This window comes from Scyliorhinus torazame, chromosome 22 (genome assembly GCF_047496885.1).
Source record: "Scyliorhinus torazame isolate Kashiwa2021f chromosome 22, sScyTor2.1, whole genome shotgun sequence".
NCBI lineage: Eukaryota > Metazoa > Chordata > Chondrichthyes > Carcharhiniformes > Scyliorhinidae > Scyliorhinus > Scyliorhinus torazame.
The window spans coordinates 91809282-91828394 of record NC_092728.1 but is presented as its reverse complement, the minus strand read 5'-3'; positions in this window follow the sequence as shown (position 1 = coordinate 91828394).

Sequence of the window (19113 nt, the reverse complement as noted above, 5' to 3'; positions counted from 1 at the left end):
GGGTTCACAGTGTATGTAGCTAGCAGCGTGGGTCCACAGTGTATGTAGCTAGCAGTGAGGGCTCGCAGTGTTTGTAGCTAGCAGTGAGGGTTCGCAGTGTTTGTAGCTAGCAGTGAGGGTGCACAGTGTATGAAGCTAGCAGTGAGGGTTCGCAGTGTTTGTAGCTAGCAGTGAGCGTTCGCAGTGTATGTAGCTAGCAGTGTGGGTGCACAGTATATGTAGCTAGCAGTGAGGGTTCACAGTGTATGTAGCTAGCAGTGTGGGTGCACAGTATATGTAGCTAGCAGTGAGGGTTCACAGTGTATGTAGCTAGCAGTGAGGGTTTGCAGTGTATGTAGCTAGCAGTGAGAGTTCACAGTGTATGTAGCTAGCAGTGTGGGTTCACAGTGTATGTAGCTAGCAGTGTGGGCCCACAGTGTATGTAGCTAGCAGTGAGGGTTCGCAGTGTTTGTAGCTAGCAGTGAGGGTGCACAGTGTATGTAGCTAGCAGTGAGGGTTCGCAGTGTATGTAGCTAGCAGTGAGGGTTCACAGTGTATGTAGCTAGCAGTGAGGGTGCACGGTGTATGTAGCTAGCAGTGTGGGTCCACAGTGTATGTAGCTAGCAGTGAGGGCTTGCAGTGTTTGTAGCTAGCAGGGTGGGTTCACAGTGTATGTAGCTAGCAGTGTGGGTCCACAGTGTATGTAGCTAGCAGTGAGGGTCCACAGTGTATGTAGCTAGCAGTGAGGGTTCACAGTGTATGTAGCAGTGTGGGTCCACAGTGTATGTAGCTAGCAGTGAGGGCTCGCAGTGTTTGTAGCTAGCAGTGAGGGTTCGCAGTGTTTGTAGCTAGCAGTGAGGGTTCACAGTGTATGTAGCTAGCAGTGTGGGTCCACAGTGTATGTAGCTAGCAGTGAGGGCTCGCAGTGTTTGTAGCTAGCAGTGAGGGTTCGCAGTGTTTGTAGCTAGCAGTGAGGGTTTGCAGTGTATGTAGCTAGCAGTGAGGGTTCACAGTGTATGTAGCTAGCAGTGTGGGTTCACAGTGTATGTAGCGAGCAGTGTGGGCCCACAGTGTATGTAGCTTGCAGTGAGGGTTCACAGTGTTTGTAGCTAGCAGTGAGGGTGCACAGTGTATGTAGCTAGCAGTGAGGGTTCGCAGTGTATGTAGCTAGCAGTGAGGGTTCACAGTGTATGTAGCTAGCAGTGAGGGTGCACGGTGTATGTACCTAGCAGTGTGGGTCCACAGTGTATGTAGCTAACAGTGAGGGCTCGCAGTGTTTGTAGCTAGCAGTGAGGGCTCGCAGTGTTTGTAGCTAGCAGTGAGGGTTCGCAGTGTTTGTAGCTAGCAGTGTGGGTCCACAGTGTATGTAGCTAGCAGTCAGGGTTCGCAGTGTTTGCACCAGTGAGGGTGCACAGTGTATGTGGCCATCAATTAAGGTGCACAGTGAATCTGGCCATCAGTGTGGGTCCACAGTGTATGTAGCTAGCAGTGAGGGTTCACAGTGTATGTAGCTACCAGTGAGGGTTCACAGTGTATGTAGCTAGCAGTGAGGGTTCACTGTGTATGTAGCTAGCAGTGAGGATTCACAGTGTATGTAGCTAGCAGTGAGGGTTCACAGTGTATGTAGCTAGCAGTGTGGGTGCACAGTATATGTAGCTAGCAGTGAGGGTTCACAGTGAATGTGGCCATCAGTGAGGGTGCACAGTATATGTAGCTAGCAGTGAGGGTTCACAGTATATGTAGCTAGCAGTGTGGGTGCACAGTATATGTAGCTAGCAGTGAGGGTTCACAGTGTATGTAGCTAGCAGTGAGGGTTTGCAGTGTATGTAGCTAGCAGTGAGGGTTCACAGTGTATGTAGCTAGCAGTGAGAGTTCACAGTGTATGTAGCTAGCAGTGAGAGTTCACAGTGTATGTAGCTAGCAGTGAGGGTTCACAGTGTATGTAGCTAGCAGTGAGGGTTCACAGTGTATGTAGCTAGCAGTGAGAGTTCACAGTGTATGTAGCTAGCAGTGTGGGTTCACAGTGTATGTAGCTAGCAGTGGGGGTTCACAGTGTATGTAGCTAGCAGTGTGGGTCCACAGTGTATGTAGCTAGCAGTGAGGGTTCGCAGTGTTTGTAGCTAGCAGTGAGGGTTCGCACAGTTTGTAGCTAGCAGTGAGGGTGCACAGTGTATGTAGCTAGCAGTGTGGGTTCACAGTGTCTGTAGCTAGCAGTGAGGGTTCACAGTGTATGTAGCAGTGAGGGTTCACAATGTATGTAGCTAGCAGTGAGGGTGCACGGTGTATGTAGCTAGCAGTGTGGGTTCACAGTGTATGTAGCTAGCAGTGTGGGTCCACAGTGTATGTAGCTAGCAGTGAGGGCTCGCAGTGTTTGTAGCTAGCAGTGAGGGTTCGCAGTGTTTGTAGCTAGCAGTGAGGGTGCACAGTGTATGTAGGTAGCAGTGAGGGTTTGCAGTGTTTGTAGCTAGCAGTGAGGGTTCGCAGTGTTTGTAGCTAGCAGTGAGGGTTCGCAGTGTATGTAGCCAGCAGTGAGGGTGCACAGTGTATGTAGCTAGCAGTGTGGGTTCACAGTGTATGTAGCTAGCAGTGAGGGTTCACAGTGTATTTAGCTAGCAGTGTGGGTACACAGTGTATGTAGCTAGCAGTGAGGGTTCACAGTGTATTTAGCTAGCAGTGTGGGTACACAGTGTATGTAGCCAGTGTAGCTCCGAGAGACGAATAGAGTGAAGTCGATGAGGCTTTATTCAGCGTGACTGTTCCACCGCAGTTCAGTAGTAGACTGCCTGCGGGGGAGGACTCCTGGTTCTTATACTCCACCTTCAGGGCGGAGCTAGAGGTCAACGGCCAACCAGGACCCGGGATCTGTCAGCCAATTACATCACGGCTTCACAGTCCCTCATGACCCCTAATGCATACTACCACATTCACCCCTTGTTAAAAATGAACCCGGCGGGGTGATGCTTCGCATGGTGGTAAAGGTTTACAAGGCTGGTCCTGGGAGGAAAACTTTTGCATGTTATTACAGTATGCACAAGGTTTTTTTTTGTTTCGAACTATTTACAGTAATCGTCAGGAGAAAAGACAAAATGTTCTCGTTAAAAGTCCACATATTGTAGTGTTAGATCGACGCCACGAGTCGGTCGGGCGGTCTGGTCGTCCGTGTCGATTGCCTCGGCCCCGGTGGTGGTGGTGGTGCTTGTTCCGGTGTTGTCGTCTCCGGGAGCCTTACGGTTTCAGCTTGGGCTTCACTCCTGGTCGGGCCTGGGAGGAGGACCGATCCTCCTGGGAAGGGGGCGGTCGCGGGGTGCGGCGGTGGCAGGAAGGGGGTGATTGGTGTCGGGGGGGTGAGTGTGTTGCCGGCGGGCGCCAGATCTCGCAGGGAGACCGTGTCCTGTCGGCCGTCGGGGTACTCCACGTAAGCGTACTGCTGCTTCGCGTGAAGGAGGTGAACCCTTTCGACCAACGGGTCCGACTTGTGCGCCCGCACATGTTTTCGGAGCAAGATGGGTCCTGGGGCCGCCAGCCAGGTCGGCAGCAACGTTCCAGAGGAGGACTTCCTGGGGAAGACAAGGAGGCGCTCATGAGGTGTTTGGTTAGTGCTAGTACACAGTAGTGACCAGATGGAGTGGAGGGCGTCCGGGAGGACCTCCTGCCACCGTGAAACCGGGAGGTCCCTGGACCGTAGGGCCAGTAGTACGGTCTTCCAGACCGTGCCATTCTCCCTCTCTACTTGCCCGTTCCCCCGGGGGTTGTAGCTGGTCGTCCTGCTCGAGGCTATACCGTTGCTGAGCAGGAACTGGCGCAGCTCGTCACTCATGAAGGAGGACCCCCTGTCGCTGTGGACGTATGCGGGGAAACCGAACAGTGTGAATATGGTGTTCAGGGCTTTAATGACTGTGGCCGCGGTCATGTCAGGGCAGGGGATGGCGAATGGGAAGCGGGAGTACTCGTCCACCACATTAAGGAAGTATGTGTTGCGGTCGGTGGAGGGGAGGGGTCCTTTGAAATCCAGACTAAGGCGTTCAAAGGGGCGGGAAGCCTTAATCAGGTGCGCACCATCCGGCCTGAAAAAATGCGGTTTGCACTCTGCGCAGATGTGCAGTTCCTTGTGACTGTACGGACCTCCTCCAAAGAGTATGGGAGGTTGCGGGACTTAATAAAGTGGTAGAACCGAGTGACCCCCGGGTGGCAGAGGTCCTCGTGGAGGGTTTGGAGGCGGTTAATTTGTGTGTTGGCACATGTGCTGCGGGATAGGGCATCGGACGGCTCGTTCAGCTTTCCGGGACGATACAAGATCTCGTAGTTGAAGGTGGAGAGCTCGATCCTCCACCTTAAGATCTTGTCGTTTTTGATTTTGCCCCGCTGTGCATTATCGAACATGAATGCTACCGACCGTTGGTCCGTGAGGAGAGTGAATCTCCTGCCGGCCAGGTAATGCCTCCAATGTCGCACCGCTTCCACTATGGCTTGGGCTTCCTTTTCCACTGAGGAGTGGCGGATTTCTGAAGCGTGGAGGGTTCGGGAGAAAAAGGCCACGGGTCTGCCCGCTTGGATAAGGGTGGCCGCTAGAGCTACGTCGGAGGCGTTGCTCTCGACCTGGAAGGGGAGGGACTCGTCGATGGCGCGCATCGTGGCCTTTGCGATATCCGCTTTGATGCGGCTGAAGGCCTGGCAAGCCTCTGTCGACAGAGGGAAGGTCGTGGTCTGTATTAGGGGGCGGGCCTTGTCTGCATACTGGGGGACCCACTGGGCGTAGTATGAAAAGAACCCCAGGCAGCGTTTTAGGGCTTTTGGGCAGTGCGGGAGGGGAAATTCCATGAGGGAGCGCATACGTTCGGGGTCGGGGCCTATTATCCCATTGCGCACTACGTAGCCCAGGATGGCTAGCCGGTTGGTGCTAAAAACGCACTTGTCCTCGTTGTACGTGAGGTTCAAGGCTTTAGCGGTCTGGAGGAATTTTTGGAGGTTGGCGTCGTGGTCCTGCTGATTGTGGCCGCAGATGGTTACATTGTCGATATACGGGAACGTGGCCCGCAACCCGTGTTGATCAACCATTCGGTCCATCTCTCGTTGGAAGACCGAGACCCCGTTTGTGACGCCAAATGGGACCCTTAGGAAATGGTATAATCGCCCGTCGGCCTCGAAGGCTGTGTACTTGCGGTCACTTGGGCGGATGGGGAGCTGATGGTAGGCGGACTTGAGGTCCACGGTGGAGAAGACCTTATATTGGGCAATCCGATTGACCATGTCAGATATGCGGGGGAGAGGGTACGCGTCTAGTTGTGTGTACCTGTTGATGGTCTGGCTATAGTCTATGACCATCCTTTGCTTCTCCCCTGTCTTTACTACTACCACCTGTGCTCTCCAGGGACTATTGCTGGCCTGGATTATGCCTTCCTTCAGTAGTCGCTGGACTTCGGACCGAATGAAGGTCTGGTCCTGGGCGCTGTACCGTCTGCTCCTAGTGGCGACGGGTTTGCAATCCGGGGTGAGGTTTGCAAACAAGGATGGGGGCTGAACCTTGAGGGTTGCGAGGCCACGTGCAGATAGTGAGTGGGGGTATTGGGCCGCCGAATTTGAAGGTTAGGCTCTGTAGATTGCACTGGAAGTCTAATCCCAGTAATGTGGGGGCGCAGAGTTGGGGAAGGACGTAGAGCCTGTAGTTTTTGAACTCCCTCCCTTGCACCGTTAGGGTAACTATGCAGAAGCCTTTGATCTGTACGGAGTGGGATCCTACAGCTAGGGAAATCTTTTGTGCGCTGGGACGGATGGTCAAAGAACAGCGTCTTACCGTGTCGGGGTGGATAAAGCTCTCCGTGCTCCCGGAGTCGACCAGGCATGGTGTCTCGTGCCCGTTTATCAGCACCGTTGTCGTCGTCGTCTGGAGCGTCCGGGGCCGAGCTTGGTCCAGCGTCATTGAAGCCAGCCGTGGTTGTAATGGTTGAGCGTCTTCTTCGAACCCCGTGGAGCCGTCGACGCTGGGGTCCGTTGTTGCCATCCAAGATGGCGTCGGGGGTGAACAAGATGGCTGCCCCCATGCATCACACATGGCTGGGGGGTCACAAGATGGCGGTGGGGGTGGACAAAATGGCCGCCCCCATGCGTCGTACAGGTCTGGGGTTGTCCAAGATGGCGGCGCCCCTCCTCGCTGGGGGGGTTGGGGAGCGTAAAAGGCGTGCAGGGCTCCCTGTTCTCCTGGGACCGCGGCGACCTCCCGGGACCGGCACACAGCCGCGAAATGGCCCTTTTTCCCGCAGCTCTTACAGATCGCTGCGCGGGCCGGGCAGCGCTGCCGGGGGTGTTTCGCCTGGCCGCAGAAATAGCAGCCGGCTCCCCCGGTGCGACTTGGCGTTTGAACCGCGCAAGCCTGTGGGGTGTCCGGGGGGGGGGGGTTTGTTGCGACGGGTGCGTACGGAGCCCAATGGGCTGCCGCGCGGTCGGGGCCGTAGGCGCGGGTGTTTCGCGCGGCCACATCTAGGGAGGCTGCTAGGGCCCGTGCCTCTGAGAGTCCTAGCGACTCTTTTTCTAAAAGTCTTTGGCGGATTTGGGAGGAGTTCATACCTGCCACAAAAGCATCGCGCATTAACATGTCCATGTGTTCATTTGCGTTCACCGGCGGGCAGCTGCAGGCCCGTCCCAAAATTAGTAGCGCGGCGTAGAATTCATCTGTCGAGTCTCCGGGACTTTGCCGTCTCGTTGCAAGTTGATAGCGAGCATAGACCTGGTTTACTGGGCGAACATAGAGACTTTTTAGAGCTGCGAACGCCGTCTGGAAATCCTCTGCGTCTTCGATGAGAGACAAAATCTCCGTGCTTAACCTCGAGTGCAGGACCTGTAGTTTTTGGTCTTCTGTGACCCGGCCGGGGGCCGTTCTGAGGTAGGCCTCGAAACAAGTCTGCCAGTGCTTGAAAGCTGCTGCTGCGTTCACTGCGTGGGGGCTGATCCTCAGGCATTCCGGGATGATCCTGAGCTCCATAGTCCTTTAGTCACGCTTAATAAATTGTAGCGCACAAAGACTCCGAGAGACGAATAGAGTGAAGTCGATCAGGCTTTATTAAGCGTGACTGTTCCCCCGCAGTTCAGTAGTAGACTGCCTGCGGGGGAGGAATCCTGGTTCTTATACTCCGTCTTCAGGGCGGAGCTAGAGGTCAACGGCCAACCAGGACCCGGGATCTGTCAGCCAATGACATCACGGCTTCGCAATCCCACATGACCCCTAATGCATACTACCACAACCAGCAGTGAGGGTTCACAGTGTATGTAGCTAGCAGTGAGGGTTCACAGTGTATGTAGCTAGCAGTGTGGGTTCGCAGTGTATGTAGCTAGCAGTGTGGGTTCACAGTGTATGTATCTAGCAGTGAGGGTGCACAGTGTATGTAGCTAGCAGTGTGGGTTCGCAGTGTATGTAGCTAGCAGTGAGGGTTCACAGTGTATGTAGCTAGCAGTGAGGGTTCACAGTGTATGTATCCAGCAGTGAGGGTGCACAGTGTATGTAGCTAGCAGTGTGGGTTCGCACTGTATGTAGCTAGCAGTGGGGGTTCACAGTGTATGTAGCCAGCAGTGTGGGTTCACAGTGTATGTAGCTAGCAGTGTGGGTTCACAGTGTATGTAGCTAGCAGTGAGGGTTCACAGTGTCTGTAGCTAGCAGTGAGAGTTCACAGTGTATGTAGCTAGCAGTGAGGGTTCACAGTGTATTTAGCTAGCAGTGAGGGTTCACAGTGTATGTAGCTAGCAGTGAGGGTTCACAGTGTATGTATGTAGCAGTGAGGGTTCACAGTGTATGTAGCTAGCAGTGAGGGTTCACAGTGTATGTAGCTAGCAGTGTGGGTTCACAGTGTATGTAGGTAGCAGTGAGGGTTCACAGTGTATGTATCTAGCAGTGAGGGTGCACAGTGTATGTAGCTAGCAGTGTGGGTTCGCAGTGTATGTAGCTAGCAGTGAGGGTTCACAGTGTATGTAGCTAGCAGTGTGGGTTCACAATGTATGTATCCAGCAGTGAGGGTGCACAGTGTATGTAGCTAGCAGTGTGGGTTCGCAGTGTATGTAGCTAGCAGTGGGGGTTCACAGTGTATGTAGCCAGCAGTGTGGGTTCACAGTGTATGTAGCTAGCAGTGTGGGTTCACAGTGTATGTAGCTAGCAGTGAGGGTTCACAGTGTCTGTAGCTAGCAGTGAGAGTTCACAGTGTATGTAGCTAGCAGTGAGGGTTCACAGTGTATTTAGCTAGCAGTGAGGGTTCACAGTGTATGTAGCTAGCAGTGAGGGTTCACAGTGTATGTATGTAGCAGTGAGGGTTCACAGTGTATGTAGCTAGCAGTGAGGGTTCACAGTGTATGTAGCTAGCAGTGTGGGTTCACAGTGTATGTAGGTAGCAGTGAGGGTTCACAGTGTATGTATCTAGCAGTGAGGGTTCACAATGTATGTAGCTAGCAGTGAGGGTTCACAGTGTATGTAGCTAGCAGTGTGGGTTCACAGTGTATGTAGCTAGCAGTGAGGGTGCACAGTGTATGTAGCTAGCAGTGAGGGTGCACAGTGTATGCACCTAGCAGTGAGGGTTCGCAGTGTTTGTAGCTAGCAGTGAGGGTGTACAGTGTATGTAGCTAGCAGTGAGGGTTCGCAGTGTTTGTAGCTAGCAGTGAGGGTGCACAGTGTATGTAGCTAGCAGTGAGGGTGCACAGTGTTTGTAGCTAGCAGTGAGGGTGCACAGTGTTTGTAGCTAGCAGTGAGGGTTCACAGTGTATGTAGCTAGCAGTGAGGGTTCACAGTGTATGTATGTAGCAGTGAGGGTTCACAGTGTATGTAGCTAGCAGTGAGGGTTCACAGTGTATGTAGCTAGTGCGGTAGAATGTATTAGGGGTCATGTGGGACTGGAAGCCCTAATGTCATTGGCTGACAGATCCCGGGTCCTGGTTGGCCGTTGACCTCTAGCTCCGCCCTGAAGGCGGAGTATAAGAAGCCGGAGTCCTCCCCCGCAGGCCAGTCTACTATCGAGCTGCGGGGGAACAGACACGCTTAATAAAGCCTCATCGACTTCACTCTATTCGTCTCTCGGAGTCTTTGTGTGCTACAGCTAGCAGTGAGGGTTCACAGTGTATGTAACTAGCAGTGTGGGTTCACAGTGTATGTAGCTAGCAGTGAGGGTTCACAGTGTATGTATCTAGCAGTGAGGGTTCGCAGTGTTTGTAGCTAGCAGTGAGGGTTCACAGTGTATGTAGCTACCAGTGAGGGTTCACAGTGTATGTAGCTAGCAGTGAGGGTTCACAGTGTATGTAGCTAGCAGTGAGGGTTCACAGTGTATGTAGCTAGCAGTGTGGGTTCACAGTGTATGTAGCTAGCAGTGAGGGTCCACAGTGTATGTAGCTAGCAGTGAGGGTTCACAGTGTATGTAGGTAGCAGTGAGGGTTCACAGTGTATGTATGTAGCAGTGACGGTTCACAGTGTATGTAGCTAGCAGTGAGGGTTCACAGTGTATGTAGCTAGCAGTGTGGGTTCACAGTGTATGTAGCAGTGAGGGTTCACAGTGTATGTAGCTAGCAGTGAGGGTGCACAGTGTATGTAGCTAGCAGTGTGGGTTCGCAGTGTATGTAGCTAGCAGTGAGGGTTCACAGTGTATGTAGCTAGCAGTGTGGGTTCACAGTGTATGTATCCAGCAGTGAGGGTGCACAGTGTATGTAGCTAGCAGTGTGGGTTCGCAGTGTATGTAGCTAGCAGTGGGGGTTCACAGTGTATGTAGCCAGCAGTGTGGGTTCACAGTGTATGTAGCTAGCAGTGTGGGTTCACAGTGTATGTAGCTAGCAGTGAGGGTTCACAGTGTCTGTAGCTAGCAGTGAGAGTTCACAGTGTATGTAGCTAGCAGTGAGGGTTCACAGTGTATGTAGCTAGCAGTGAGGGTTCACAGTGTATGTATGTAGCAGTGAGGGTTCACAGTGTATGTAGCTAGCAGTGAGGGTTCACAGTGTATGTAGCTAGCAGTGTGGGTTCACAGTGTATGTAGGTAGCAGTGAGGGTTCACAGTGTATGTATCTAGCAGTGAGGGTTCACAATGTATGTAGCAAGCAGTGAGGGTTCACAGTGTATGTAGCTAGCAGTGTGGGTTCACAGTGTATGTAGCTAGCAGTGTGGGTTCACAGTGTATGTAGCTAGCAGTGAGGGTTCACAGTGTATGTATCTAGCAGTGAGGGTTCACAATGTATGTAGCAAGCAGTGAGGGTTCACAGTGTATGTAGCTAGCAGTGTGGGTTCACAGTGTATGTAGGTAGCAGTGAGGGTTCACAGTGTATGTATCTAGCAGTGAGGGTTCACAATGTATGTAGCAAGCAGTGAGGGTTCACAGTGTATGTAGCTAGCAGTGTGGGTTCACAGTGTATGTAGCTAGCAGTGTGGGTTCACAGTGTATGTAGCTAGCAGTGAGGGTTCACAGTGTATGTAGCTAGCAGTGAGGGTGCACAGTGTATGTACCTAGCAGTGAGGGTGCACAGTGTATGTAGCTAGCAGTGAGGGTTCGCAGTGTTTGTAGCTAGCAGTGAGGGTGCACAGTGTATGTAGCTAGCAGTGAGGGTGCACAGTGTTTGTAGCTAGCAGTGAGGGTGCACAGTGTTTGTAGCTAGCAGTGAGGGTTCACAGTGTATGTAGCTAGCAGTGAGGGTTCACAGTGTATGTATGTAGCAGTGAGGGTTCACAGTGTATGTAGCTAGCAGTGAGGGTTCACAGTGTATGTAGCTAGTGCGGTAGAATGTATTAGGGGTCATGTGGGACTGGAAGCCCTAATGTCATTGGCTGACAGATCCCGGGTCCTGGTTGGCCGTTGACCTCTAGCTCCGCCCTGAAGGCGGAGTATAAGAAGCCGGAGTCCTCCCCCGCAGGCCAGTCTACTATCGAGCTGCGGGGGAACAGACACGCTTAATAAAGCCTCATCGACTTCACTCTATTCGTCTCTCGGAGTCTTTGTGTGCTACAGCTAGCAGTGAGGGTTCACAGTGTATGTAACTAGCAGTGTGGGTTCACAGTGTATGTAGCTAGCAGTGAGGGTTCACAGTGTATGTATGTAGCAGTGAGGGTTCACAGTGTATGTATCTAGCAGTGAGGGTTCGCAGTGTTTGTAGCTAGCAGTGTGGGTTCGCAGTGTATGTAGCTAGCAGTGAGGGTTCACAGTGTATGTAGCTAGCAGTGAGGGTTCGCAGTGTTTGTAGCTAGCAGTGAGGGTGCACAGTGTATGTAGCTAGCAGTGAGGGTGCACAGTGTTTGTAGCTAGCAGTGAGGGTGCACAGTGTTTGTAGCTAGCAGTGAGGGTTCACAGTGTATGTAGCTAGCAGTGAGGGTTCACAGTGTATGTATGTAGCAGTGAGGGTTCACAGTGTATGTAGCTAGCAGTGAGGGTTCACAGTGTATGTAGCTAGTGCGGTAGAATGTATTAGGGGTCATGTGGGACTGGAAGCCCTAATGTCATTGGCTGACAGATCCCGGGTCCTGGTTGGCCGTTGACCTCTAGCTCCGCCCTGAAGGCGGAGTATAAGAAGCCGGAGTCCTCCCCCGCAGGCCAGTCTACTATCGAGCTGCGGGGGAACAGACACGCTTAATAAAGCCTCATCGACTTCACTCTATTCGTCTCTCGGAGTCTTTGTGTGCTACAGCTAGCAGTGAGGGTTCACAGTGTATGTAACTAGCAGTGTGGGTTCACAGTGTATGTAGCTAGCAGTGAGGGTTCACAGTGTATGTATGTAGCAGTGAGGGTTCACAGTGTATGTATCTAGCAGTGAGGGTTCGCAGTGTTTGTAGCTAGCAGTGAGGGTTCACAGTGTATGTAGCTAGCAGTGAGGGTTCACAGTGTATGTAGCTAGCAGTGAGGGTTCACAATGTATGTAGCTACCAGTGAGGGTTCACAGTGTATGTAGCTAGCAGTGAGGGTTCACAGTGTATGTAGCTAGCAGTGAGGGTTCACAGTGTATGTAGCTAGCAGTGTGGGTTCACAGTGTATGTAGCTAGCAGTGAGGGTCCACAGTGTATGTAGCTAGCAGTGAGGGTTCACAGTGTATGTAGCTAGCAGTGAGGGTGCACAGTGTATGTATCTAGCAGTGAGGGTTCACAGTGTATGTAGCTAGCAGTGGGAGTTCACAGTGTATGCAGCTAGCAGTGAGGGTGCACAGTGTATGTCGCTAGCAGTGAGCATTCACAGTGTATGTAGCTAGCAGTGAGGGTTCACAGTGTATGTAGCTAGCAGTGAGAGTTCACAGTGTATGTAGCTAGCAGTGAGGGTTCACAGTGTATTTAGCTAGCAGTGAGGGTTCACAGTGTATGTAGCTAGCAGTGAGGGTTCACAGTGTATGTATGTAGCAGTGAGGGTTCACAGTGTATGTAGCTAGCAGTGAGGGTTCACAGTGTATGTAGCTAGCAGTGTGGGTTCACAGTGTATGTAGGTAGCAGTGAGGGTTCACAGTGTATGTATCTAGCAGTGAGGGTTCACAATGTATGTAGCTAGCAGTGAGGGTTCACAGTGTATGTAGCTAGCAGTGTGGGTTCACAGTGTATGTAGCTAGCAGTGAGGGTGCACAGTGTATGTCGCTAGCAGTGAGGGTTCACAGTGTATGTAGCTAGCAGTGAGGGTTCACAGTGTATGTAGCTAGCAGTGAGGGTTCACAGTGTATGTAGCTAGCAGTGTGGGTTCACAGTGTATGTAGCTAGCAGTGAGGGTTCACAGTGTATGTAGCTAGCAGTGGGAGTTCACAGTGTATGCAGCTAGCAGTGAGGGTTCACAGTGTATGTAGCTAGCAGTGAGGGTGCACAGTGTATGTCGCTAGCAGTGAGGATTCACAGTGTATGTAGCTAGCAGTGAGGGTTCACAGTGTATGTAGCTAGCAGTGAGAGTTCACAGTGTATTTAGCTAGCAGTGAGGGTTCACAGTGTATTTAGCTAGCAGTGAGGGTTCACAGTGTATGTAGCTAGCAGTGAGGGTTCACAGTGTATGTATGTAGCAGTGAGGGTTCACAGTGTATGTAGCTAGCAGTGAGGGTTCACAGTGTATGTAGCTAGCAGTGAGGGTTCACCGTGTATGTATCTAGCAGTGTGGGTTCACAGTGTATGTAACTGGCAGTGAGGGTTCACAGTGTATGTAGCTAGCAGTGAGGGTTCACAGTGTATGTAACTAGCAGTGAGGGTTCACAGTGTATGTAGCTAGCAGTGAGGGTTCACAGTGTATGCAACTGGCAGTGAGGGTTCACAGTGTATGTAGCTAGCAGTGAGGGTTCACAGTGTATGTAGCTAGCAGTGAGGGTTCACAGTGTATGTAGCTAGCAGTGAGGGTTCACAGTGTATGTATCTAGCAGTGAGGGTTCACAGTGTATGTAGCTAGCAGTGTGGGTTCACATTGTATGTAGCTAGCAGTGTAGGTGCACAGTCTATGTGGCCATCAGTGGGGGCTCAGTGTTTTTTTCTATTTATTGACGGGATGTGGACATTACTGGTTAGGCCAGCATTTATTGGCCATCCTTAGCTGCCCTTCAGGAGGTTGTGATGAGCTACCTTTTTGAATCGCTGCAATCCCTGAGGTGTAGGTACACCCACAGTGCTGTTAGGAAGGGAGTTCCAGGATTTTGTCCCAGCGACAGTGAAGGAACGGCGATATATTTCAAAATCAGGGTGGTGAGTGACTCGGAGGGGAACCTCCATGTGGTGTGGTTCCCAGGTATCTGCTGCTCTTGTCCTTCTAAATGGTAGTGGTTGTGGGTTTGTAAAGTGCTTCCTAAGGAACCGTGGCGGGTTCCTGCAGTGCATCTTGTAGATGGTAAACATGGCTGGCACTGTTTGTCGGTGGTGAAGGGTTTGAATGTTTGTGGAAGGCGTAGCAATCAAGCGGGCTGCTTTGTCCTGGATGGTGTCGGGCTTTTTGCGTGTTGTTGGAGCTGCACTCATCCAGCAAGTTACATTCCTGACTTGTGCCTTGTAGATGGTGGACAGGTTTAAAGGGGTCAGGAGGTGAGTTACTCCTGGTAGGACTCCAAGCCTTTCACCTACTCTGGCAGCCACAATATTAATATGGCTGGGTCCAGTTTAGTTTCTGATCAATGGTAACCCCAGGATATTGATAATGGGGGTGTTAGCGAAGGTGATGCCATTGAATGTCAAAGGATGATGGCTAGAACCTCTCTTGTAGGAGATGGTCATTATATTTTTTAAAAATATATTTTATTGAAATTTATTTCCCTGAGCAACATTTTTCCCGCTTACAAAACAAGCGCAACGATAACAGTAACAAAACAGAAATTTTTAAACTTTTTAACAATAATAATAATAGTAGTAATAATATACAAGTAACAAAACCTCGTACTCTATTGCCCTATACTCAACGCCCGCCCCCCCCCCGTTCCCCTAGGTAGTCGAGAAATGGCTGCCACCGCCTGGTGAACCCTTGAGCCGATCCTCTCAGGGCAAACTTTATCTGCTCCAGTTTAATAAACCCCGCCATATCGTTTACCCAGGCCTCCAGTCCGGGGGGTTTCGCCTCCTTCCACATGAGCAGGATCCTGCGCCGGGCTACGAGGGACGCAAAGGCCACGACATCGGCCTCTTTCGCCTCCTGCACTCCCGGCTCTTCCGCAACTCCAAATAGAGCTAACCCCCAGCCTGGTTTGACCCGGGCCTTCACCACCTGCGAAATCACTCCCGTCACTCCCTTCCAATACCCTTCCAGTGCCGGGCACGCCCAAAACATATGTGCGTGGTTTGCCGGGCTCCCGCCGCACCTCCCACATTTGTCCTCCACTCCAAAGAACCTGCTCAATCTTGCCCCCGTTATGTGTGCTCTATGTAGCACCTTAAATTGAATCAGGCTAAGCCTGGCGCATGAGGAAGAGGAATTTACCCTGCTTAGGGCATCAGCCCACATACCCTCCTCTATCTCCTCCCCTAATTCTTCTTCACACTTTCTTTTTAGTTCGCCCACCAACTCCTCCCCCTCTTCCCTCATCTCTCTATAAATCTCTGACACCTTGCCCTCTCCGACCCACACCCCTGAAAGCACCCTGTCCTGTATCCCCTGTGTCGGGAGCCGCGGAAATTCCCTCACCTGTTGTCTAGTAAACGCCCTCACCTGCATATATCTCAAGAAATTCCCCCAGGGTAACTTATACTTTTCCTCCAGTGCTCCCAAGCTCGCAAAAGTCCCATCTATGAATAAATCTCCCACCTTCCTAATTCCCAACTGGTACCAGCTTTGAAATCCTCCATCCATTCTTCCTGGGGCGAACCTATGGTTGTTCCTGATAGGGGACCCCACCAGGGCTCCCCGCACCCCTCTCTGTTGCCTCCACTGTCCCCATATGTTCAGTGTTGCCGCCACCACCGGGTTTGTGGTGTACTTTTTCGGTGAGAACGGTAGCGGCGCCGTCACCAGCGCCTCTAGACTCGTCCCTTTACAGGACCTTCTCTCCAGCCTTTTCCACGCCGCTCCCTCACCCTCCATCATCCATCTACGTATCATTGCCACATTGGCGGCCCAATAATAATCTCCCAAGTTCAGTAGTGCCAGTCCTCCTCTGTCCCTACTGCGCTGAAAGAACCCCCTCCTTACTCTCGGAACTTTCCCTGCCCACACAAAGCTCGTCATGCTCCTATCTATTTTATTAATAAAGGTCCTGGTGATTAAAATAGGGAGACATTGAAATACAAATAAGAACCTCAGGAGGACCATCATCTTAATTGCTTGCACTCTGCCCGCCAGCGATAGAGGCTGCATGTCCCACCTCTTAAAGTCCTCCTCCATTTGTTCTACCAGCCGTGTCAGATTAAGTCTGTGCAAGGTTCCCCAGCTCCTAGCGATCTGAATCCCCAAGTATCGGAAGTTTCTTTCCACTTTCCTTAGCGGTAAGCCTTCTATCTCTCTACTCTGGTCCCCTGGATGTATCACATATAATTCACTCTTCCCCATGTTTAACCTATACCCCGAAAATTCCCCGAACCTCCTCAAGATTCGCATAACCTCTATCATCCCCCCCCCCGCTGGGTCCGACACGTATAGCAATAGGTCATCCGCGTATAACGAAACTCGGTGTTCTTCTCCCCCTCTAGTCACCCCTCTCCATTTCCTGGAGTCTCTCAGCGCCATGGCCAGAGGTTCAATTGCCAGCGCAAACAACAATGGAGACAGCGGACATCCCTGTCTTGTTCCCCTATATAATCGGAAATACTCCGATCTATGTCAACCTGTAACTACGCTTGCCGTCGGTGCCCCATAAAGTAGTCTAACCCAGCGAATAAATCCGTTCCCAAACCCAAACCTCCTTAACACTTCCCATAAATACTCCCACTCCACCCTATCAAATGCCTTCTCTGTGTCCATTGCCGCGACTATCTCTGCCTCCCCCTCCACTGAGGGCATCATTATCACCCCTAATAGCCGTCGCACGTTAACATTCAATTGTCTCCCTTTTACGAACCCTGTCTGGTCTTCGTGCACCACCCCTGGGACACAGTCCTCTATCCTCGATGCCAGCACCTTTGCTAGCAGTTTGGCGTCCACGTTCAATAGTGAAATAGGTCTATAGGACCCACACTGCATCGGATCTTTGCCCCTCTTCAAAATTAGCGATATCGTCGCCTCCGACATTGTCGGGGGTAGTGTCCCCCCTTCCCTGGCCTCATTGAACGTCCTCGCCAACAACGGGGCCAACAAGTCCACATATTTTCTGTAGAATTCCACCGGGAACCCGTCTGGCCCCGGGGCCTTCCCTGCTTGCATGCTTCCCAGTCCCTTAATAACCTCGTCCACCTCAATCGGCGCCCCCAGGCCTGCCACCGTCTGCTCCTCCACTTTCGGGAACCTCAATTGGTCCAGGAACTGCCGCATCCCCTCCTCTCCCTCTGGGGGCTGAGACCTATACAGTTCTTCATAAAAGGTCTTAAACACCTCATTTATCTTTCCTGCCCTTCGCACGGTGTCTCCCCTTTCATCCCTAATTCCTCCTATCTCCCTCGCTGCTGCCCTCTTTCTGTCAGGAAAAGAGCTTCCACATCCAGTGTTTCGATTCAGGAATTTATTTTATTGCCTTATTACAGTCGCAGTTGGTGCGCCAACAGGCGACTAGCCTTTTCCCTATATTCATACCTCCTCCCCTGTGCCTTCCTCCACAGTACCTCCGCCTTTCTGGTGGTCAGAAGGTCAAACTCGGTCTGGAGTCGTCTCCTCTCCCTGTACAGCTCCTCCTCCGGGGTCTCTGCAAATTCCCTGTCCACCCTTAAAATCTCCCCCAGTAATCTATCCCTTTTCTTGGCCTCTGTTTTCCTTTTGTGGGCCCCAATAGAAATCAGCTCTCCTCTGACCACCGCTTTTAGTGCTTCCCAGACCACTCCCACAGGGACCTCGCCGTCGTCATTGACCTCCAGGTATCTCTCGATACACCCCCTCACTCTTGCACACACTCCCTCATCCGCCATCAGTCCCACATCTAATCGCCAGAGTGTTCTCTGCTCCCTGTCCTCTCCTACTTCCAGGTCCACCCAATGTGGGGCATGATCCGAAACCGCTATGGCTGAGTATTCAGCTTCTTCCACCCTAGAGATCAACGACCTTCCTAGAACAAAAAAATCTATCCGGGAGTACACTTTATGGATGTGGGAGAAGAAGGAATACTCCCTAGCCCTGGGTCTAAGAAATCGCCATGGATCCACTCCCCCCATTTGGTCCATAAACCCCTTAAGTACCTTGGCCGCTGCCGGCCTTCTTCCAGTCCTTGAGCTGGATCTATCTAGCCCCGGGTCCAGCACCGTATTGAAGTCCCCTCCTAAAATCAAATTTCCTGCCTCCAGGTTCGGAATACGCCCCAGCATCCGTCTCATGAACCCCGCATCGTCCCAATTTGGGGCATACACATTAACCAACACGACCTCCATTCCCTCCAGCCTACCACTCACCATTACATATCTACCTCCACTATCTGCTACGATGTTCTTTGCTTCAAATGCTACCCGTTTCCCCACCAAAATGGCCACCCCTCTGTTCTTTGCGTCCAGTCCTGAGTGGAACACCTGTCCCACCCATCCTTTCCTTAGCCTAACTTGGTCCGCCACCTTTAGGTGCGTCTCTTGGAGCATAACCACGTCTGCCCTTAGTCCTTTCAAATGCGCGAGCGCTCGGGCCCTTTTTATCGGCCCATTCAGGCCTCTCACGTTCCACGTGATCAGCCTCACTGGGGGGCTACCTGCCCCCCTCCCGTGTCGACTAGCCATTACCTTCTCTAGGCCAGTCCCGTATCCCGCCTCCGCGCTCCCGCTCGCTCCCCCAGCGTCGCATTCCGCCCCCGACCACCTTCTCTTTAGCCATTTCCTTTTGGATTTCCGCAGCAGCAACCCAGTTGTCCCCCCCCCCCCCACTAGATCCCTATCTAGCTTGATTGCTCCCCCCATATCACTTCCGTAAGTCAGCTGACTTCAACTGACCCCGGCTACTCCTGCTCGCTCCTCGGCCCCCCCGGTGTGAGGGAACTCCCATCCGCCTTGCGCCTGTTTTCCCGCCTTATTCTTTCTGGCGCGGGAACATCCCTTTACCTGTCCCGCCTCTTATGGCGCTGCTCCCTTTCCCCTCCCCCTCTCCTTCCCCATTCTCTGACTATGTCCCGCCTCTCCCCCCTCACCGGCACCCACATTTCCCCAATGTCCCCCCCCTTCCCTGTTTATTTCTCGCTTAACTTTCACCATCCCATTAACAAAAACAATAAGAACAACAATAACAGTTCCCTGCAGCATCAGTCCCTCAGTTCCAGTCCAGTTTCTCTTCATTGATGAAGGACCATGCTTCCTCCGCCGTCTCGAAATAATAGTGTTTCTCCTGATGCGTGACCCATAGTCTTGCCGGCTGCAGCATCCCAAACTTCACCTTCCTTTTGTGCAAAACCTCTTTGGCTCGGTTGAAGCTCGCCCTCCTTCTCGCCACCTCCGCACTCCAATCCTGGTAGATCCTTACCACCGCATTCTCCCATCTGCTACTCCGCACCTTTTTGGCCCATCTCAGGACCTCTTCTCTGTCCTTAAGGCGGTAGAATCGCACGATTATCGCCCTCGGTGGTTCTCCCGCTTTTGGTCTTCTCGCCAGGATCCGATTTGCCCACTCCACCTCCATGGGGCCCGCAGGGGCCTCAGCACCCATCAGT